Source organism: Adiantum capillus-veneris, chromosome 28, assembly GCF_014529385.1.
Source record: "Adiantum capillus-veneris isolate H3 chromosome 28, ASM1452938v2, whole genome shotgun sequence".
Lineage (NCBI taxonomy): Eukaryota > Viridiplantae > Streptophyta > Polypodiopsida > Polypodiales > Pteridaceae > Adiantum > Adiantum capillus-veneris.
In genome coordinates, this window is record NC_140958.1 from 43,683,227 (window position 1) to 43,707,567 (window position 24,341).

The window sequence follows — 24,341 nt, forward strand, 5'->3', positions numbered from 1 at the left end:
GTGTAAATAATCCCCTGGAGCAAAGACTTTAGACTTCACATGCTTGTCAAGAAACTCTTTCATGCATTGTTTTTGGGCGTATATTGCAACAATTACCTTTAACGAAATTTCATCCAACTTTTCTGGGTCGTCCAAACGGTCAAACTGTTCATGTCTAATCCATTCAAGTTTGTTTGATACTCGCAAGGTTGGAATAAAAAACTCTATGGATAAAATAGCATTAAGTCCAAACACCATGTTATAAGGTTTAGTCCCTAGAACATTCTTGTATGCAACTCTATAGGCCCAAATAGCAGAGTGCAACTTTTGATCCCAATCCGATCTATTATCATTTACAATCTTGGTTAAAACTGTGCAGAAGACTTTGCTGGTACTCTCTCGACTTGACCATTAGCCTGTGGGTATAAGGAGTTGATTTTCTATGTATGACCATGAACTATCAAGTAAATGACTTCATTGATGAAATGTATTCCCCTATCATTGACAATCTCAATAGGCAAACCATATATACCGTGCAAAAAAAAATTTGTACAAGAAATGTGATGTGGTACATGCATCAAGTTTTTTGTGAAGCTTTGGCCTCAGCCCATTTGGTTAGGTAGCTTGTGGCTACTATAATGTACTTCGCATGAGTCTTGAGCCGTCAGTGCTATGGAACCCACAAAATCTAGGCCCCACTTGGCAAACACACATGCTTGTATCATTGGTCTCATAGGCATTTTATCCTTCTTAAGTGGAATTTTTGTTCTTTGGCATTCATCGTACCACCTCACGTATGCATCAGCATCCATGTGAAGAGTGTTGGCCACCAAATTCTAGCAAACATTATAGCCTAGTCCAACAAAAAAATGACCTCCCGCTTGCTCTTATTGTGCTTCTTACAAGATCGACAGTTTGAATTGATTATCTTTGCAATAATTATACAAATGATTGCCAATCAATTCATATGAATGTGCTTAATAGATTTTATCCTAGTTTTGGACATGTCCAAAGGAAAAGGGACCTGGTTCAAACAATCCACTATGTACTTACTCCAATGAGGTGTTATGGTTACCTGAAACAATGTAGCATGCTCTATAGGAGGTATGCATGTACATGAATTGCAATTCTTAACAGACATGTGAGCATCAAATTTCATATTTGGCTAGAAAACTCCCATTCTCACCAAGTTTTGGTAGTTTTGAATTTCCCCATGATGATGGATAAAGCCCACAGTGGCATGTGCTTCTCTTGGGTATGAGGGAATATCAAAGGCTTCAATACACAACTGTAGTATGCCATCTGAACCTCTGTGATATAATCGTCTGCTAAGCAGTTGAAAGGATTGTTTTGTTTGATTAACTTCTGTCAACTATTCTCTCTTGATCTATCGACAACTGACCAACAATGATATTGCGATCCTGAATAGTGTATTTTTTGTAATGGGATGGTACACTCAATCCATCCTTTTCTGAATATTCTTTGTTTTCGTTTTCACTTTCCATCTCCATCATCACACCTCTTTCAATGTCCGCTTCAGGTCACTATATTTCTTTCTTTGCTCAACTTTTGTCCATCGAGGCTCACTCTAGCAACATCAGTTTTCTTAGACATGTCCTTAGAAGGTTTAGCTTTTTTCTTTCAAATTGCTCAATTGGGGAGATATTGAGATTTTTTCGATCACTTTTTGTTTTTTGCAATTGTGAGATCCTACCAGCATCAAGCATGAAATTTTCCAATCTATGCATGGCATCGGGTTGTTTCTTAACCCCCTTTTTGTTTCTTTGTAAGGTTTCCAGTTTCTGAAACCTTAGTAATTGTACAAAGCCTGTAAATTAAACTTGAAAACACTGTAGAATGATTCAATCATAGCTGATATTGGTCTTTTGGAATCATAACCAGAGCTTTACTATGGTTAGTATTTTTCAAAATCAGATTCCGATAAAATCTGGAAAAGTTACGGGCCGTGAAAGGTTACACTAGGAATTTAATTAGTTAAGTAAAATTGGATGGTTTTTGTAATTATTATTAACAAAGACTTTCTTATTCTAAGGTTCTAAAAATTAATGATATTCCAATTTTCATAATTAAAAATCAGTAAAATCAATCAAAATCGATTCTGGAAGTTGAGGGGGTAGTGTGGAGCTGTGGGGAACTTTCCTGGGACAGTTTTAGCAGCAAGTGGTGCTACCTAGAAGCTGGGGCCTTGCTTGAGGTGCCAAAACCTGCCAAGAATTGCCCGGGGCCCAGAAACACTATAAAAAGACCCCCTTTCCTTCATAAAAATTTAGATTCGGAGCCTTGGCACATTCTCTCTCATCTAGAGAGACCTCTACGCAAAAATCACTAGAGATCAAAGCTCTAGTTGGTTAATTAACGATAATTATCACTAACCTTTCTTAATTAGCAAAGCTAGGTTCACCTATTTACAATTTTCTTAATTAATTAAAGATTAATCCTATGTATACTCAAAAATCCTCTCTTAATAAAAAATTCTCTGTTGATTATTGTGATTAAGCTTAGGGATACTAAGCGAATTAATTATTATATCATATTAGGGCTGAAATTATCCATTTTAATCATAAATTAATGAGAATTATACTAATTAAGTTTAGATTAAGATGAGATAATTATCAAATCTTTGTTAGACTGTCATTATGCAAGGAAAATTATCTTGTAATTTTTTGACTAATTTTCATAATTAATTAAGCAAAATTACACTGTTTTTGAGCAAAAGGTAAAGGGAGAAATGATCAAACTAATCCAAAATACTTTGAGATATTTATTAGAGGTAAATCACATCTTAGAAAACCCGTGATAATTATCTTAGTCTTAGATAATTAGCTTACCTAATTATCTTAGCAGAAGTACACTATTTTTCAGACAAATTAAAAGGGGGAAAATAGTAAATTGATTCAAAATGCTTTGAGATAATTATTAGAGGTAAATCACATTTTATGAAACCCATGATAATTATCTTAACCTCAGATAGTTACTTTAACTAATTATCTCAGCATAATTACACTGTTTTTAGGGGAAATAAAAAGGGGGAAAATAGCAAATTAATCCAAAATGCTTTGAGATAATTATCAAAGGAAAATAACCTCCTATAAAACTATCTTAACCTCAGATAACTAGTTGAACTAATTATCTTATAAAACCTCTTATAAAACTATCTTAACCTCAGATAACTAGTTGAACCTCTTATAAAACTATATAGCTTCACCTCAGATAACTAGTTGAACTAATTATCTCAGTAGAATTATACCATTTTTAGGGGAAATTAAAAGGGGTAAAATCCACTCGATTGTGTGCAATGTCCTGCATAAACTTCCAAATGGTTCAATAACTAATTGCACTTTCAGCATGTTTTCTTATACCAGTAATAGAATTACAAACAACCAACCTCCACCAATCATCTCCCAAGGCCGGATCAACAATAGCCAATGCATGTTTTGTCATTTTTCTGGATGGCCTGTTTGTTTCAAAGAATGATTTTTTGTATTGGGATTGAAACTCTAAGGGATCTTTTTAGGGCAAGGGTATACTTTTCCTACCCACATGGTTCCAATGATGATTCAATTCATCGACAACAACAAATTGTGATAATTATTAATTGAACACTTTGATGCCACTTACAGGATGAAGAAGCTATGACATTAGAGTGACGGGCACATTGTACCATGATTTCTTCCCTGCCCTCCTATCAACATCTTCTTGCATCTAGCTATACACTAACACGACAATTTTTCCATGATAGCCTCTTTTGAAGCAAGGCCCATGCTTGCACCATCCATAGCATATCTGTGTAAGAGGTAGCCACGTATCCTGTCTCGTTCAATCTACATGGGATTGGAAAAAAAGCGTCAAGTGGAAGTGATACCAAAGCTGTTCACGCAACCAAAACCAAAGGAACTTACTTGTTATTTATGCACATAACAATGCTCAACATATCAGCCTGGTTTGTAGAATCTACTGTCACGAGTTCAACTCGAACTCTAGGGTGCATATTGACATCTTTCTTGTAGGCTACACCTATTATCAAAGAAAAAGACACATAATAACTACAACTAAGAACACATTTGCAAATTTAAACCATTAATAATGGAATTTACTCTCTTTAAGAACTTCCATATATATGGCTAGCCTATGATTGCCATCTCAAGTATACAACATTTTGCCACACAAGTCACTCGAGCAAGTGTCTTTGATTTCGGACTCGAACTCCTTGTTAGTTGCTCGCCACAAGGATCCATGTCTGCAAGATATCATCATCTACATTGATGATGAAAGGATGGACCGACGCATCAAGTGAGCATATAAAGCATCCTTTGGGCTCATAATATCCCTCCAACAAGAATGTATCGTCCAATGGTTGAAGCCGCTTGGGGTCCCAGCTAACCTGTCTTGCTTTCTCCAACTTTATCAAATGGCAAAGAGGAACCCAAGGCAATGGAGTGTCGTGCTCTACTTGCATGGTCCAAAATATGTTAGAACCCAAACTTTGTAACAATTACTGATTCTTTATACTCAACTCCCTTATGTACCTTCAAATCACCAAGATGTTTTCACGACATATCTTGGCAAACTATAACATCTTCATTAATTGGAAATTCACCTCAAACATTTGCTCATGTTTTCATGTATGCCTCCATTTCCCTGTCATTGATCGCACATTAGCTAGAACTCTAGATGATGCTCCTTTCTACACTTTTTCTTAATTTTTTCCTCCCTTTTGAATTGTTCTTGATGTCGCAATAAGTGGTGATGGCACAATGCTAATTGGCAAGCTCTTGGAAAGTGATACACTAGCAGATGGTGACATTTCTTGTGGTTCTCTCCTTGTTGTCTCAAAAACTTGCTAGAAAACTAATAATACAGTAACGGTCTTTTAACAAATATTCTATAATGGTCATTTAATAGTTTACACATAGTGAGAAGCCAATCAAAAACTACTCTAGATAGAGTAAAAAAATACCAAGTTGATTTTAGGCCAAGAAACAAGACTTTTTTCTACCTTCTTCAGGGTTGTTATTTCTTCATTCGTCAAAGGAACATGAGGGGGAGGAGCATCCTTGCCATCCTATACTTCTAACAGTGCAACGAAAAAGCAACCAGATGGCACTCTGTTCCCATGAAGCTTAGCCAAGTTCAAAGTTTGTCTATTTGACCTAGACCAATCATCTCTCCATTGTCCAACATCAGATTTCTTGGCCATGTTTAGTATGAACAAAAACATGAAGCACAAATGCTCTGATCTGCAAAAAAGAACTGGATATGTTATCCTTTTTTAACCTCTATCTCTTATTGATTCTCCCTACGAAGGAGGGGGAAAGCCCTAAAGCTAGGGACATGAGAGAGAACACACACACACACACACACACACACACACACACACAAGGCAAGACCAAGACTCAAGAGGTAATAAGGACACATGTCAAGCACCTACACATGCTGCCCTCATGTAGTGCCTAAAGCCTATTGGTTGACCTCTAAAGGGGTCCAATGAGAAGTTAGTTAACAAAATTAATTATTTAAGCATTATTGAAGCCCTCTCTCTCAAAGGGGTAAGGAGGACACTTGTCCAAAGACTACTTCTATCGCTTAAATTGACCTCGACTTGTGATTGGCTAAGCTTGAGAGGGCCAATGAGCTTAAGGCATGAGCTAGAATGAGGGGTCAATCCAAGCAAGAAGGAAATTAGCTTGAGGAATATACACCCTCACACACACACACACACACATACCCTCATTGTGTGAGGTGAAAAGAATTTCATCTCTTTCTCCAAGGTTGTTAAGAAGTTGAGAGCCTATACCAACACTCTTGGCTATGGAATGAAAATCCAACCAAGATCCATGCTTCAATGCCATGCTAGCCATCTTCTTTATCTCCATTACTATGCTACTATGCTATGATAAGATCTATGAGTAATGGAATGAGAGGACCCTTTTTTTCTCTCGTAACAATACTTCTTCTTCCTCTTCCCTATCCTCATTCTTTGCTAGCTCTCTCCATCTTTGAAGGTGTTTGAGGTCTTGGGACTGAGGCCGGGGACAAGTTAATGCTTTCATTTAGTTAAGTTACGGGAATAATTGTGGCGCATGAAGCTCTCTATCTTCATTGCACCATCAAGGTCTCAAGGAACACAAAGCTTATATTGTACCAAGTCTCTCTTTATGGGAGAAGCTATAATACAAAAGCCTTTTGGAGGAGGGACCGGCTCCACATAAATTCGTTCCTCAACTGTTGTCAAGTTCATTAATTCTCTCTCTTGCAAAGTATTGGTCTTGCCAAGTTAATTAAGTATAATGGATATGTTGCTACCTCTAATCAAGTTCACCCTCTATTTTATCAAAGTATTCTCATAAAAATTCTCACTGCAGTTTTCTTAATTCTGCTATTCTCAATGTTCATAGTCCATTTCCATTACAAGGGGTAAATGAAGAGTGATATAATCGATCAACTCCACTCCCTGTAGAGACAATGTATCAAGCACTTGCGGATACAACACCTGTTTACTTCATTGAAAACTAGGGAGCTAGATCACCTATGATCAAGCCAATGCCCAAACCAAAAACTGCAAATTGCCATAACTCTGGAGCGGATGACCATTGGAAAAGCGATTGTCCTAAACGAAATAAGAATGTGAGACCTATAGAGGCATATTGTAGAGCTTGTGGACGCAAGGGTGGACACTTTCCTGAAGACTATCCTAGGAATCCAACAAACAAAGAAAAAATTGCTATAAATGTAGTTCAATTACTGCCAAGTAGTTTGTCAGAAGAGGAATCGACAATTCCTGTTTGATTAGTGAATAAAGCATAATACAAAGGGAATAAGCAAAAAAACACAAGTGGATCTGACAAATCAAGCAATTCCTCCCAATACTCCAGGAAATAAAGATGCAAACGATAGGAGCTCAAGAGACAAAAATTACGAAGGGAAATTGAGTGAAAGATACGGAAGGAGGTAGAGGAAAAGATGCAGACTCTTTCAATGGACTTTAAGGAACCCAAACCAATATCATTTGGATTGGTGCTGGTCGATAAAGTTTATGAACCAATCAACATGGCCTTGGAAGCTTTCCAAGCTGGATTGAAAGCCATTCAAACATTGGAAACCAAATGGAAAAACTATCCAGCACCTGATATGGAGGCAACCAAATTAGAAGCTTACAAAAACCTTGTGCAAATCAAACCATGCTGGAAAAACAAAAACCTCAGTTAAAAATTATACAAAAACCAGTAGAACCTAATAATAAATCCATTAGAGAAAAAGCTCAAGAAAAGGGTGAGTTGGAAACCTTGGAGAACAGTGATGCACAATCACCTAAAATTGATAGTTCTTGATAGTGAGGAAGGATGGAACAGAGTGCTAAAAGTCGAAGAAGAGTGTCCAACGAAAACGAGTTAGGGAAGCAAAAGACGGAAGTTTGACATTAAATCACCACCAATTGAAGAAGTTCGGCTAGATAGATCACCGATGGAATTAGATGAACAGTGTTTGTATGGAGATTGGGGATCAAAGTAGTCAGGCTCTACAAAAGATGGAACACTACTCACTTTACCTTCTTACCTAGGTAAGAATGAAGATAAATTAATGGTCTGCAAAATGAAGAAACTAAACAAGCCAAAACAAACCCTGGATGTGGCTAATTTGCAATCCATTATGTCAACACCAATTCAGTGCACAATCACTTTGGGTGAGCTACTATGATTACGACCACACCTATGGGCGAATTTGCAAACCACCATGGTAAAGATGGGATTAAAGCGAATATCTCAAATGAACCTGAAAAATGTGCAAAACTGAGAGGTGCAAACTAAACTTGTCAATTTGGTGCCCATGAAAAAGGTACGGGACTACTGGGAAGGGAACAAGGGAAACACTACCCTTCCTGTACAATACAATGGCGTAACCACCATGGCTATTTTAGATAGTGGAGCAGGCATTGCTATAGAAACCAAAGTTGTCTGGGAAGCCTGTGAGAAACCAGCAGTCAGAAAAACAAGGATGAAACTTCAATTGGCAGATGGACACATAGAGAAATCGATGGGATTACTTGAGAATGTTATAGTCAGCTCCTATGGCATTGACTACCAACACACTTTTGCCATTGTAGATTTTAGAAAGAAACTCAACTATGAAATCATCTTGGGAATAACATTTATGAGACATATACAATTAATCCAAGATTTGGGCAATGATTATCTCTACCTGAAACAAGTAGGGGTGATTACTTGAGCGAACTTGAAATACCATTCGTACAAGGATGTCCTGATGACACCTATACATGAATTGAACTCTGAAACCTCAGGGAGACTAAACTATTGTCATGGATACACAAAGATATTCCAATTTGGACGTGTGGGGATTTTTAATTAGGTACCTGAACCATTCCTTGAACATTTGTTCGAACCTTTTGAGTGGACCCAGATTCTGGCCACAATGGATGTGTGCGTTAATGAATCTACACCAATGCATTTCTGTGACAAAGAGGGCTATGATATAGTCCCTATCTAGATGGTATTTATCAAAATGATTGAGGAGAAACATGTCTTGTTTGATCACTACTATGAATCCACGGATTATTTATCAAAATGATTGAGGAGAAACATGTCTTGTTTGATCACTACTATGAATCCACGGATTATTTGGAAGAAGAAACCATTACAACGAAAGAATCAAACTCAAAAAAAGAGCACGTAAGGGCCAAACTTCTACCGAAAAAAGAGCACGCAAGGGGAAGAGAAGATTTTTTTTTTCAAGTTTCCAAACCAACACTAAAGATGCCAACAAAGATATTGCAGGAAATGAGACAAAAACTTAAGAAAGAAAACCGCAAAACCTACACTGGAAAACAAAACTCAATTCTTGATGAAAGTAGATGCAACGGAATGCATAAAAGACAAGATAACGAAAAGATATCCATATAAAAAACCTTCAGAAAAAAAGAAAAAACCAAAGTTGCACAAGCCTAATAAGATCAAAGGGAAAGAACCTCTGATGACAAAAACTGGACGTAAAGATGGAATCAGACAGTGACAAATTGGGGTAAATCAATGTTCCATCTCATTAAAGAAAATACATTTTGCAAGATCATAGGATAAATGTAGAGCAACCCTTGCGATAACCAAAAGAATCGGGGAAATCCTATGAGGGGCCTGACAACAGCAAGCCAATCGACCTTGTAGATCCAGGAGAAAAGTCAAGTCCCGCATACATAGCTACAAATCTGTCACAAGAGGAAGAAGAGATTCTCATTAGAGCATTAAAGTAATATAGGGATGTCTTTGCATGGTCTTACAAAGATCTCAAGGGGGTGGATCTTGCCATTTTCCAACACACTATCCGTATGAGAGATGATGCTAAGCCGAACAGACAAAGACCATACACCTATAATGAGACATCTGCCAAAAAGATCAAGGAAGAGATTAAGAAACTTAAAGAGGCTGGGTTCATCTATAAAGTAGGACACACTGATTGGGTATCACCAATTTTTGTGGTGCCTAAAAAGAATGGAAAACTTTGAGTGTGTGTGAATCTCAAGAAGGTGAACGCCGCCACTATACGAGACAACTATCCTCTTCCTATCATAGATCATGTGCTAGAACAAGTAGCTGGCAAAGAGGCTTACAACTTTTTGGATGGCTTCTCTAGATATAACCAATTGACTATAGATCCCAAAGATTAACATTAAACAATTTTTGCCACAGAATGGAAAATTTTTGCTTATCGAGGCATGCCTTTTGGTTTGACCAATACACCAGCAACATTCCAAAAGATGATGAGCCATGATTTTTAAGGAATATCTAAGGGATTTCTTGGAAGTATACATGGATGATCTTTGTGTGCACTCTACAAAACAAGAGAGTCACTTTGAACATTTATGATGTGTCTTTGAGAAATGTGGTCTATATAGGATTTATTTAAATCATGAAAAATATTTTTCTATGGTTAGAGAAGGCAAAATTCTTGGGCACATTGTATCAAAAAATGGTATAACCATAGACATGGAAAAGGTGGTAGTGATTGCTTAGTCAAAGAATTTCAGGCATTTATGGGACATTGTGGTTACTATCATAGATTTACCTAAATACATGTAGTAATTGCTAAACCCCCATTTATAGCCTTATCACTCATTTAAAATGGACCAAAGAATGTGAGGAATCATTCCAAAAGCTTAAGCAAGCTTTGGCCACATCACCAATACTGAAAGCTCCAAACTGGAACAAAGTGTTCCATGTGCATGTTGATGCTTCAAGTTTTGCTATTGGTTGCATCATAGCTCATCCAGGAGAGAGAACCATGGATTTTCTATCTTCTATGTTAGTCAACAATTTAACCTGGTGGAAAATAACTACACAACCACTAAAAGAGAGGGTCTTGGTGTATTCAATCAAGAAATTTTGACACTACTTGTTAGCTAACACATTTGTCTTTTCATCGACCATCAAAACTTAGTTGTCAAAAAAGGCACCACACACCAAAGAGCAGATCATTGTAAGACTCAACACTTGGGAAGCCCCCAAGGGAGTAGATGATGATTTACCAAATGCATATTTGTTCTCTGTAGGAATGGTTCCAAGATAGTCCGAAGACCTTGTTTCCTTAATGACCATAGCACAAGTAGATTCCCAAATACCAATCCCCATCACACCATGATTGATTCAGCAATCCTCCCTATATCAATTGTTGACTCGAAGATTGTATCCCAAAAACAAGGACGGAGTCCTGCTTTTGCGCATTAATCTTGAGGAACAAGAAACGTACTTGAGTCAAGCTCATACCACAATAGTAGATATGCATTTTTTACGAGATCAAACCTTACAACGGTTGACTTGGTTAGGATTTTATTGGCCTACCATGAGAGTGATTTCTCTCAATGTAAAGAAAGAGTCGTGATACCCTATGCCACGTTATTTTAGATTTCATTGACACCACAGTGGAGTAGATACCTGGTAGAATATCTGACTGAAAGAATATTTCCAGAAGACATGAGTAAAAGATGAAGAAGGGAAATAGAGACTGAAGTAGCCAACTATACAAAGATTGGAAATTAGCTCTGTTGATGAGGGAAAGACCAATAGCTTAGACTATGTGCCCAATGAAGAGGAGTATCTTCCTATCTTGGAACAAGACATGCAAGTCTAGCAAGGGGTGGATCACTTTTCTCATGAAACCACAACCAAAGTTATATTGATGGTAGTTATGTGGTGGAAAACTTTATTTGCCGATGCAAAAGAATTTGTTTGATGATGCGATGCATATCAATGAGCAAAAATACCGACAAGAATTGATAGTATGCCACTGTGACCTATGATGGAAGCGTGGTCGTGCCATGGCATGTACATAGTGTGAAACAAAAACATTCACCTCACTTTTGACACTTCTTGATGCATGGAAAGAAAAGAAATAATATACATATTGTGTTATATGCTAAAGCGGCTACTGCGGTCGCTATCATGTGCATACCTATCCGGGGAATTGTGGCCCTAGATGTGGAACCTTTGCGTGCTTTCCCACTTGATAATATATATAATTTGGTTTGAGAATGTACATATCCAAGTGCTTCATGGTGGCACACTCATCTCACCTATAAAGACTGATGCGAGAAAAAACTGTCGAAAATAGCAACTAACAGGGGGCATTTGCAGAATTGCATGAGAAGTGACCCAAAATGATATATTGATGAAAAATGATGCATATCGATGCCTTTTATGTTTATGCGAGTGATCCCACAAATTTAGGGATTTTTCTGACTCCGCTTGGGATTTTTCACATCAAAAATGCCATTTTTTTGGTCAAAAATGAGCTGAAAATGGCCTAGTTTTGGTCCAATGTGGAAAAATGGCCTAAAAATTGACACATCAGCTGAGAATTCCATGGGGGAGAGAGAGAGAGAGAGAGAGAGAGAGAGAGAGAGAGAGAGAGAGAGAGAGAGAGAGATCTCTGATTTTTACAGAAAAAACTTGCAATTTATTACTACTGTTCAATAGCTTCCATGGTTGCCCAATCTATGTGTAGGGCAGTCCCGCCTCTTCGTAATCTTCTATGTGAGCCTGTGAGGGAGATAATTAGGGTTTCCCTTATTAAAATGTTGTGTGGGATTCAATTTAGAAGCTCTTAAATCTCAAAAAATGGTCACCACGAAGGTGGAAGCTCGTGTATTCCTTTCAGCTGTTTGATGCTACGACTATGTAATTGGGAGCAAGGCTACATGATACCAAGAAAGAGGTTTTGGCTTCATTTCTAGTAGGATTATTAATCCATGTGTTTTTAATACTAGGAAGGTTTATGTACATCATTTTAGGTTTAAGATTTAATGGTAATCTTGGAATTAGGGTTAAGTATTAATGGTAGTTATGCATCATTAAATTACACTTCAAAGGTAGATTTGCACTCGTAAGCTAAGCTTTAATGGTAACTTTGCACTTAGATGTAAGCTTTAGTGATTACCTTGCATTTTTAGGTTTTAAGCTTTAATGGAAACCTTGCAATTAGGGTTAAGTGATAAGAGTATCTATCCATCATAAAGTTAAGCTTCAAAGGTAGATTTGTACTCGTAAGCTAAGCTTTAATGGTAACTTTTCACTCAGATGTAAGCTTTAGTGATTACCTTGCATTTTTAGGTTTTAAGCTTTAATGGAAATCTTGCAATTAGGGTTAAGTGAAAAGAGTATCTACGCATCATAAAGTTAAGCTTCAAAGGTAGATTTGCACTCGCAAGCTAAGCTTTAACACTAGGTTGGTAATGGGACACTTTTATGTCCTGGGACACTTTTATGTCCTGTTAAGTGACCATTTTCCTTGAATTATGTCAAGAGTTTCAAAATGGATTTTGAGGTGCTATTTATCTAGAAAGTTATCTCATGAGCTGAAAAAAACTCCACATTTTTTTGGAATATCAATTCCATCTTTAACATTGTCCTTGCACAACATTTCACAACCTAAACTGTGTAAAAAAACGGGTCCTATTTTTGCCTTTTTTCAACTTTTTGCAACTATACCACTCTAGAATTTATTTTTGTGAGGTCTATAATTCTAGAGAACTATCTTTAGTAGTCCTCAACATGTCTTGATGCTTCTAGGGAGAAATAAATATTAAAGTTGTAAGTTATGAACAAATTACAAAAATGGTCAAATCTTGTTTTTTAGCCAATTTTAGCTCTTCTATGATTTTTTTGGTGGATTTCATGATATCCAAATGCATTTTTGATTTTCTATGTCGCATATTGTAACATAAAACTAATATTCCTTGAGTTTTGGGGCACCTAATACCCTATTTTGCATAGTACAGAACGATGGTTGATTTTTTCAATTATAGAAGAAAATGAAATATTCTAGTATATCAAGTATAGTTTTTTCAATATTGTTAGTTTCTTGTGACAACTACATGCATTTTGTAGGTAGTAACCATATCTAGTCATAACGATCAAATTTGGCTAGATATTGAATAGTTTCTATGGGATTCTACAACTCATAATGTTGAACCCAGTTTTTTCATGTTTACTGTATTTAGCACTTCATCTTTGTCCCCAAGATTCCCCTTGGTAAGAGATGTATTATTCTTTTGACATGCTCCATGGCTCCTTATGAACATAAAGGACAATAGGGAACTAAGAAAACATGCATATATTATTTGTATTGAGCGTGGCTATAGAAACTTTGATGATAGGTTTGCAGAATGGTAAACGTTCAACTTTTTTGTACTTATTTATTTTGGCAAAACAAAAAATAGTGAGTGAGAAGCAATCATATGTTATGATCACCAACCCATTGAAGTTAACTAGGGAATTTATATCAAGTCCTACAAAAATCCCTAATCTTATTTTTATGCAACAAAACGTAATAAATGACTGTTTTGATAAAAATGCACTGGTCCATCAACTTTGGAGGCTTGGTGTGACCAAAAGATGATAAATTTTACAAGTTTCTTATTTTTTCCATGTATAGTAGGCCTTGAACTATAACCTCATGAAAGGATTTTACAAAATAAGTGGATCTACTATGGTTTTGGAGGTTTTTTTTAAAACCCTGACAGGACACTTTTATGTCCTGTTAGGTTACCAACCTAGTGTTAATGGTAACTTTGCACTTAGATGTAAGCTTTAGTGATTACCTTGCATTTTTAGGTTCTAAGCTTTAATGGAAACCTCGCAATTAGGGTCAAGTGATAAGAGTATCTATGCATCATAAAGTTAAGCTTCAAGGGTATATTTGCACTCGTAAGCTAAGCATTAAGGGTAACTTTGCACTTAGGTGTAAGCTTTAGTGACTACCTTGTATTTTAGGTTTAAGATTTAATGGAAAGCTCGAAAACTCATAAAATTATAGGATGACCTTCTAGCTTCCTAAAATGAAAAGCTAGGTACCATAAGAAAAGAGTAGTTGTCTAAGCTCGATAGAAGTAGTTCAATTTTTGGTATTGAAGAGTGTTTCTAAAGTTTTCAATTTCAAGTTTGTTTGCAAATACGGGATGGGGGAGATAGGGAATAACTTCGCGGAATTGATCTCCGTGTTGTTTGAACCGAAAACTCTACAAACTTCCATAGAGATGCCCCATGGATGGCAAAGGATTGTTAAAACCTGGGACTTGACAAAACGGGGATTGAACTTAAAAAGTTGGCATTTCCGAAGAGACATTAACCATCACATGCCTATGGCAAAAACTCGCTTGTATTTTCTACATAAACTTGGCTGGTAGATAATTAATGAAAGTAGGAATTAAGGTTGATAAATGAATGAACCTAGAAATTACCAACTAGGAGTTAAAAGGAATCTTGAGAGGTGATAGGGATAGCCCATTGCAAAACATAGATTTAACTAAGAGTTTTGAAGATTGTCTGGAAATGACCGGGAACCAAGATGGATCTTCTTGGGGTCAATTTCATTGAAAGGCCGTCCCATTGAGAGGATTCTCTTGGGGAACTTGTCGGAGATTGGCTCTTTTCGGCTAGGGCAGTGTAACTGGCAAGTTGTTATACCTAGGTCATTCATGCCCAAGGGATAAAGGATGAATGGGTTTGTTTTATTTTTGCCCGGCCGGGTGAAGTACCCAAGGTATCTTATTGGAAATCGGCCATAATCCGGGTATAGGCTAATGCCAATAGTTGGATGAGAAGGCTATACTCAGGGAGGATGATGTGAATTTAATTAAGGAAATTTTTTCGACTTGGTTGCTTAAAAAGGAACTGGAAAGGCTAGGAATATAGGGGCTATCTTGTGCATCTGTCACCAGATGGTGCTATACTCTCAAAATAAAATGCTTAGGAAGGAATGATTAAATTACTTGATGAGTCTTTCTCAAACACTTAATTCTGGGAATATTCTGAAGGTGTTTCCATTTTGATGGCTTGTAACCGATTATCTTGGCCTGAATGGGGAGGCAAGATGAATTGGTTGAAACTAAATATGTTGCATGATTAGTAATAAAACTAGTTACAAGCTAATTATAGCAAATAAAGGAAAGAAAATGAATTAAAAGTTTCTAAATAAAGATCTGGTGGGAACAACCAGATGAATTTCCTTGAATGAGGGTATGCAATAGATTGCATGCTGCTTGTTGTTTGATGATGTCTGATAGACTGTTGTCTTCCTGATTTCGTAGTATTTAAGTACTACCTCGGGAAGGGATTTTCATGAAATGGTTCGGTGGGTGGGGGGATCCGGAGGGTCAGATGGCCGGATGTTGATTTAAAATTTTTATGTTAAACGCTAGGACTACGTGGGATAAAAATGGGTAATCGGGGACGAGCGAGACCAGGTAGGATTGCAAGATCCCTCTTCTTAGGGGAAAGTGATAACTGCCATGCCTGCTTGTCAGGAAAAAGGGGTTATCGCCATTAACCAAGGGAGAACAAGAAAGCAAGAGCAGACCCTGAAGGTAAAAGATCAAGAGAAATCAAGACTAAGGACCACGATTTTGGGTGCAGAAAGCTGTCAAGGACAGATTGATTATGAGAAATGTATAGAATCATTGAATGAAGGGATGTACCCCCTTGGGTTGGCAATCGAGATAGACCGGAGTCCTGTTTGAGTGTCAGTACCAAGTGGGAGGGATACCTGCAGATAGATCTACGTCATTCCTTGGAACGTTCTGGAGGACTAAGGGAGCTGAGTAGGGTCAAGTCTGGGTATGGCCCTCACATTGGGTTGGCGTTCGAGATAGACCGGAGTCCTGTCTGAGTGTCGATCCCAAGTGAGAGGGATACCTGCAGATAGATCTACGTCATTCCTTGGAATGGTGTGGAGGACTGAGGGAGGTGAGTAGGGTCAAGTCTGGGTATGGCCCTTCACAAGTGGTATCAGAGCCTAATTTTGAATCTTGGACCTTGGAATTTAGAATTTTGGATTTAAGATTAATGCATGAGAGAAAAACAACTCAGTCTAGCACCCAAAATTCAATTATATTACAAAATGAAGTCTTGATGTTCCAATAAATTATTCAAAAAATTTCAAGATGGCTTGGGATCTGCCAGAAGAAATTCAGTGGATTATCGATGAGAGGATGAAAACTGCTATGCTAGAGAAAAGGCTCGCTATGCTAGAACATTTTAGGAAGCTCATAAATGAGAGATTTATGAAGGTTGGAATTTATCAGGATTGGAAGATTACATGGAATGGCAAGGATGGCATTTTTGTTACATCAATACCATGAAAAATTGAGTACTTATCCCACTGAATTGAAGAAGTCTTGTTGAGTGCAAGAGTTGAAGATTTTCCAATTTTTCTATTGTTAGGACTTTATGAGAATTCAAGATTACTGTAAATCGTACCAAGATAATCTTGACACAGAAGGATTTTTTTGATTAAGTGAAGAATTGGATTGCCAAATTGCAAGTCATAAGAAAGAATATTAAGGGTGCAAGTCATGACCAAGTGTTTTTTTTAAGTCCGACCAAAAGAAATCCCTTAAAGATGGGGAAGTGCAAGAGATAAGCTCACAAATTTTGCAGATCATTCAAAGACTTGAGAAAAATAAGGAAGCAAACGTATGAGTTAGCCAAGAACTTTAAAGTGGTAATCTTTACCCAAGACTATTGTAGACGAAAGACCATTTGTAGAACTTAAAAGTACACACTAAAGAGAAGTCATTAAAAACTCATTGGCAATTGAAGAAGAGAGACTGACATTTGAAGAAAATGAAATACTAACAATACTCAATTTTTTTCAAAAAGGGTTATTTCTTCAATTAAAGCCAAAACGGATTACAAGGGAGGCAGAAACTAATTACGAAGAGGCAAGAAAGTTTACAACTCATGAAGATCCTCTAATATATGGTCACATAACCAAGTATCGCAAGCGCCACACATGTTAGGACGCTCACCCTCTGGAATGGTTCTATGAGAAACAGCTTGAGCAATTTCTCGGGTATGAGATGAGAAGAGAAAAGGACCTCTAAGAGGAAGACTCCAGATGGTATCAAGGCAAATCTTAGAATGGGGGATAAACTGCACAAGTAAGAACAACCTTGTGGAGAACCCATGATCTCGTGTCCTTTTGACGCAGTAGTATCGAGGGCCAAGTCCCAGAGCTTCTGTAACCACAGCAAGTCGGGTATTGTTGCGGAAATGGTCTCTACCCCAGAGAGTCACTCTTGTGAGATGTCGCCATGTCTTCCATATCGTCTGGCAGACACAAGAATTTGGCTGAGGGAAGAGGAGATCTTTGTGTTTCTCTAAGAACTGTCTTTTAACTGCCTCATCTGCACTCTGCAAGTGAGAGATGCATACAGGAAGAACCAAGTCTTCTTGCCAAGACACCATCAGATAAGAAAATGACCAAGTTACAAGAGAGTGAAGATCGCAAAAAAATAAGAGGATAACAAGTGCTGATAAAGAAGGAATTGCCAGTAGCTTATAAAGAAGAAGTAGCGTATCAAAGAATCCACAAACGCGATGACTTATTCAAGAAGATAGCTTATTAAGAAAGATTTTCCATGACTCCTGTAACATTTAATGGCCTAAAAACTTGTGTGTAGCGGAAATTAGCATGAACATAGTGGGAATTTCATTAGAATAGATTCCTAATGAGAATTACAAGAGTGCTTTGGTGGAGAGAGCAACAAAAAGCATAACACCTAGTTAGATAGCATGAACAATACTTTCAAAAGAGAGAGAAATTAAGCTATTGACAACAGTTGAGGACCTGATTTGCATGGAGGTCCCCCGTCCAAAAGGCTTTGTATTATGGTTTCTCCCATCAAGAGAGACATTGTACAATACAATTCTTTGTGTTCCTTCAAGACTAGCTAGTGCAATGAAGATGAAAGCTTCATGCACTAAGCAAAACACTTAGCAAACACAACATTAATTATCCCCGGTCTCAGACCCAACACCTCACACACCTTCGAAGATGGTGAGAGCTAGTAGAGTTTGAGAGTAGATTGAGAGGAAGAAGGAGTATCTTACAAGAAAGATGTACATCTCCTCACATAATCACTCATATTAGCATAGCTTAGCTTAGTAATTAGCATGGTAGAGGAGATGAGCATGCATTGAATCTTGGCTCTTGGTTGGATTTGCATCCACATGCCAAGAGTGTGTCGATGTAGGCTTCTATCTCACAAGCTTGGAGTAGGTGATGAGCTCTCCATTAAAGCTTGGGAAGAGATAGTCTTCTTTTATTCACACATGAGAGTGTGTGAGTGTGTGTGTGATAATGCCTTGCAAAAATCAGCCCCCTCTCTCTCTTGGGCGAGCCCCCTTGCTATTTTCTCTTGTTGTCCTCCCATTGGACCTCCCTAGAGCTAGCCAATGACAATTAAGAAGCATAAGTGATAGCCTTCTGACATGTGTCCCCCTTTCCCCTTTTGTGAGAGCTTAAGGTAATTTAATAATTCAACTAAACTCTCGTTGGACCCCTTTGCCTCCTGGCCAATAGGAATCAGGAAAGTCATTGGGCTGTTGAATGCTCATTGGACCACTTGGGAGACTGTCCAATAGTCTTCTAGAGGACTTAATTCTCATTGGTTCTTTTATTAAGTGTTTTTTTAATTAATTAAACTAGATTTACTCTAGCCTAATTCTCATTGGTCCACCTCCAAGGCCATCCAATAGGAATTGGGTACACCTTGTGGGCATCAGGGCTAGGGAGCTGACATGTGTCCCTCATTCCCTTTGTGTAAAGGGAGCATGTGTGTGTGTGTGTGACTTTCTCTCTCATCCCCTACTCTTTCTCTCTCATCTAGTTTATGGACAGGAGGCACTTCTCCCCATTGAGGTAGAGCTCTCAAGCTTGCGCGTTCTTGCAAGAGTGGAAAAAAAACCAAAAGAGGTTCTACATGAAAGGATCTTAGATCTCCAACGACTTGATCTAGATAGAGAAGAGTCCATTGATCACTACATCACCAAAGCGACAAGCCAAAGGGATAAAATCAACAAGAAGCTTAAGGGGAAAGGATTGAAGGAAGGTATGTTGGTTCTTCGCTATGATAACCGACTTGATACTCGACTCGACAAAAAGTTTTTGCAAAGATGGGAGGTACCTTTCATGATAAAAACAAAGTTTGGTAATGGTAGTTACAGATTAGCAGATTTATCAAGAAAACTCCACAAGACCAGAGTCAATGGATGGAGATTAAAGCCCTACCTTCAACGTATCAATCCGTTGATAGGAAGTCATCTACCTACATCGTCTAAGCTCCAAATTGACATGGCTCCCTTCGGCTTGGCAAATGCTCCACCTATTTTTAAAGCTTTGATGTGCAAAGAAGAACCAGCCTTGGAATCTGAACATACCCAAGGCAACCCTCCCATCTCCGATTTATGGGATTGAGGTAATGAAAAGCAGGTCTAATAGAGTAAAAGAGTGCATGACACTCCTCCTATTGAAAAAAAAAAAAAAAGTGGAAAAGGAAAAATGACAAAAAAAAAAAAAGAAAAAGAAGCAACACCGTCCTCCTAAAGATATGAATATCTCTAGGCTTGGGGGAGGGCTAATATGAGTGGCATAAAATGGTAACCATCTTTTTGCAACATTTGTCAGCCTACTCAACGTCCTCTTCCTCATATGTGTATATATTTTTCTACGCTATTAAGTTATCTAGAGTAAATTCCCCCTCTTCGTTTAACCTTTGTGGCGACACATACATTATACTCTTCCCAAAAATGTCACCTTAGTCATATATTTATATTACCACCCTTTTCTTTTTTGCTTTGTAAATAGAATAAGCATACAATAACAACTATATACCCCCAAACTTCTTACCTCTTGTGAATTAGTAGTAGAAAAATAATATATCCATCTTCCACCCAATATAGATAAATTTCCATGGAAATCAACTCTCCACTTGTCTTTACCAAAGATTATGGTCCCTCTCTACAAGTCTTCTATGCCCCCTACATAGGTGGCCCAATATCTCTTAAGAATATACATATAGTTTCTCTCCTTTCAAAAAGACTCCAATTGTATATTCTTTTCACAAGCAAATAATATTGGGCCCTCCTCTATTTGTATAAGCATCATAGCCTTTTGAAAAAGCATGATTCCCTTTGGATGCATACAAGCAAAGGGCCCATACAAGAAGACTTGGAAGCAAAAGGTTCCCTAGCCTAGTGTGGACCTTCCAAACCGAATTCCTTGGTGCATGGGCCTGAAGAATAGTCCAAATTCATATCAAACATGTTGAGAAGGTCAATTTTGCCTTTTGAAGCATGTCATTCCGAGCTACAGGTAAAAAGTTATGGTCAAAATAGTGTAAATCTGTCAGATTCGCAGCAAAAGGGAACTGTAAATCAAGTAAATCAAGAGGGTGAGATCTTATTTTTCCCCTACTCATCTTCTAGAAGAGCAATGAGTATTCAAGGTCACTTGCATGTGATGGGACCAACTTAAAGATGCTTTCTAAATGCCAAGACAGACAAGTTGAGATACCCCGCAGGAGCCACCCGTAGGGCCTCATGGTGGGGCCCACCTACATTATGCACCCCTATGGAGCCTTCACGGTCTAAAATGATATTTTTGGTGAATAAATAGTCCCTTTTATGTCCAATATTCAATGAGTGGTCAAAGGACACTTAATTAGGTCTAATCACTTACTCTAATTAAGTGTAGCATAATCCCACTCCTACACAACTATAAATAGCCCCCCTTGGAGAGACTCAAGGACACACACCTATATTTTCAACTTCATGTTGTTTCTTGATCAATAGTAGAGAAAACCCCAACTCTCCCTCTTTCACATCCTCCCTCCTAACCCTCCTCTTTGGAGGAAGTGCAACTCTATTCTCCACTCTTTCCATTCTACAATCTCTTACTCCATCAACCCAATAAATCATTTGTAGCACCTCAATAACTTGTAAATACATCATGATCTCTCTCATGGTTATGTCAATGATCATGAAATCATCTTCAAAACTTTCAAGTGTCGCAATTCGTGATGGTTAGCCAGCATCAGTCCTCCCCTTAAAAGGTGTGCAAGAAATCAAGTAAGTGTTCTATTCTCAATTTACCATTGGTTTGTTTCTCCACACTTATTCAATTGGTCTAAAGAAATTTCTCACTCCAACTCTCTTTTGATTCATTACATATGCATGTGGCTACCTCTCATGGTGATTTTATTTGTGTCACGGCATTGCATAGATGGAGATGAGCTCTCTATGCAAAGTGTGTTAGTTTGATGTAAGTGATTCTCTTGTGTGTTTGAGAGGCAAGTCTTGTGCGCATGATTTTTTGATGAGTGCTTGAGAGAGGAAGAGTTTGGATGTATTATGGGTATTCTTATGGGGAGAAGGTGAATGCTATTCCACAAATTGCATATTTCATTTTGATGCACGGCATTGGGTTGCATAATCGTTGATGGTGTTCAAGTGTCCAAAGTGTATATAGAGTAAGGGGGTTTTCAAAGTGTGTTGCTTGAGTGGGTGAGTGCAAGTGTTATTTTGATTGGTTTCCTTCTCCACTCCCAAAAGAAGGTGGTGCCCCAAGCAGTGTGCGTACCTCTTTACGAACATTTTGTGAGGGTAGGCCCATTGGTTTGGGTTTAGAGGCCCCATTTCAAAAAGCTCGCCCTCATTAGTAACACATAGTCTATTGTCGTAGAGAAGATAACCATCTTGTAAAGTAAATGGTTCTTCTTTCTTCCCTAATGCAAGGGCTGAAATCACATCTCTAAAATTGGGATCAATAGTGTACTCATCTATCATTGAAGATATATCATTGTGAGTGGCTATGGAAACTGCATTCAGTCTCGGTCGTCTTGAGAGTGCATCAGCTACTTAATTATGCTTGCCAGCAATGTGAGCAATATGAAAATGAAATTGCGAAAGGAAATTTGCCCACCTCATTTGTTTGTCGGAGAGCTTGGTCTGCGTCATGAAGTACTTAAGACTTTGGTGATCCGTTCCCAGAATGAAAGGAGTCCCCAATAAATAGTGCTTCCATGAGTCTAAGGCATGTAGAACTGCAAGGAGTTCCTTTTCATATATGCCTAGAGCTTGGTCAACTGGGTCGAGCCTTCGACTCTCATAGCCTATGGCGTGCCCTTCTTGAAGCAAACCAGCTCCAAGGCAATCACCACAAGCATCACATTGGACCTCAAATGGTTTTGAGAGGTCTGGTAGTGTAAGCATAGGTTGAGGGATAAGCTTTTCTTTAAGTTTTTTGAAAGCATTGTTCTCCTTAGCAGACCATGTATACCTAAAGCTTTTCTTTGTTAGGTCATGTAATGGTCCCGCAATTTGTGAGAACTTTTCTATGAAGCGTCTATAGTATGCACACATACCTATAAAGCTTCTTAGTTCATGAAGATTCTTTGGTTTAGGCCATCCTTTTATTACCTCCAACTTTGATGGATCCATTTGGATGCCATCTTGAGAGAAAATGTGACCTAAATACTGAATCTCTTGCAAGAAAAATTCACTTTTCTTTCGATTAACATAAAGTTTATTCTCTCTTAAAACTTGAAATATTACCTGGAGGTGTTGCTTGTGTTCGTCTAATGAATTAGAGTAGATGATAATATCATCAAAGAACACTCCAGTGAAGGTTCGATGAGGCCTGAACAGCTTCTCCATCAAGCGGTTGAATGTGGCTGGTGCATTGGTCAAACCAAAAGGCATGACAATGTATTCGTAAAGACCAAATGTGGTGCGAAATGCGGTCTTTACAATGTCTTGATCAACTATCCTTATTTGATGATAGCCACTTTTTAGGTCAATCCTACTGAAGTAGGCCGATCCTTGTAGCTTATCAAATAGGTCTTCTACCCATGGAACGGGAAACCTATTCTTGATAGTTATCCTATTTAGTGCTCTATAGTCAACACACATACGATATGTGTGGTCTTTCTTTTGCACTAATAGCACAGGTGAGCAAAATGGAGATGGGCTAGGACTAACCATGCCCTTCTCAACTAACTCATGCACTTGCCGCATAATCTCCTCTTGTTGAGCTTGAGAAACTCTATAAGGAGGTTCGTTAGGCGGTGAACTTCTTGGAAGAAGTTCAATTGCATGGTCATCATTACCTCGTCTAGGAGGTAGCTCACAAGGGATGTCGTCAATAAAAACATCTTGAAACCCCTTGAGAAAATTGGATAACTCTAATTCCTTTTGGTTGCTTTTATTTTCTTTTGCTAAAGCATTAGGTTCATTTTGAGAATCTTTAACAAAAATCATGTACACAGAAATAGAGCTCTTTATTGACTTGTTGAAAGCTGGTGTATGTACAATGGGGATAGTGTTACCCATTTCCTTAGCATCTATATACATGTCTTTTTCCCTGAACTTAAAGGAGATTCTCCTTTCAGGAAATTTAACATTGGCAGCCAGGCGGTCAAACCATGGTGCCCTTAGGATTACATCCTCATGCTTGAGAGGAGAGATAAAGAAGTCCTCTTTGTCCACATAGCCTTGGACATGAAGCCTCAATTTCCCGATTAAGGGAGTGACTGAAGCTTCTTGACCCTTGAAGGCACTGTCTGCGAGTAGGACATCTCCCATCTCGTAGGCGTGTATGCCTAGCTTGGTGGCCAACTCTATAGATATAAAATTGTGAGTAGAACCAGGGTCAAAGAGAATAAAAGCATCATGTTCTCTTACCTTTCCCCAAGCATGGCATAGAGGAGATCCTTTGTGGTGAGTTTGGTGAGTCTCCTCCTCTTGGATTTCAACCAAGGAAGCTCTAGGAGGATCTTGGCGGTTGTTCTTTTGGGGACAAGCGCGGTACGCATGCCCTTGTTCGCTGCACTTGAAACACCGGTTATCCTTGCGATAACTCTCAAGCTCTTCAGGAGAGAGTTTGTTTTTACCTTTGTAAACTCCCTTCTCTTTAGCTTTGTTGGAGTTGCCCTTAGAAGAATTTTGGACATTGTCCTTCCCCTTAGGCTTGTTGGAACCCTTGTTTTCCGTGGGCTTATT

General features: G+C 38.2%; 1 pseudogene; it reads right to left on the bottom strand.

Moving 5' to 3' along the window:
• Nucleotides 1-3,463: 3,463 nt before the first annotated feature.
• LOC147420346 (uncharacterized) lies at nt 3,464-4,113 on the bottom strand (annotated as a pseudogene).
• Nucleotides 4,114-24,341: the final 20,228 nt, after the last annotated feature.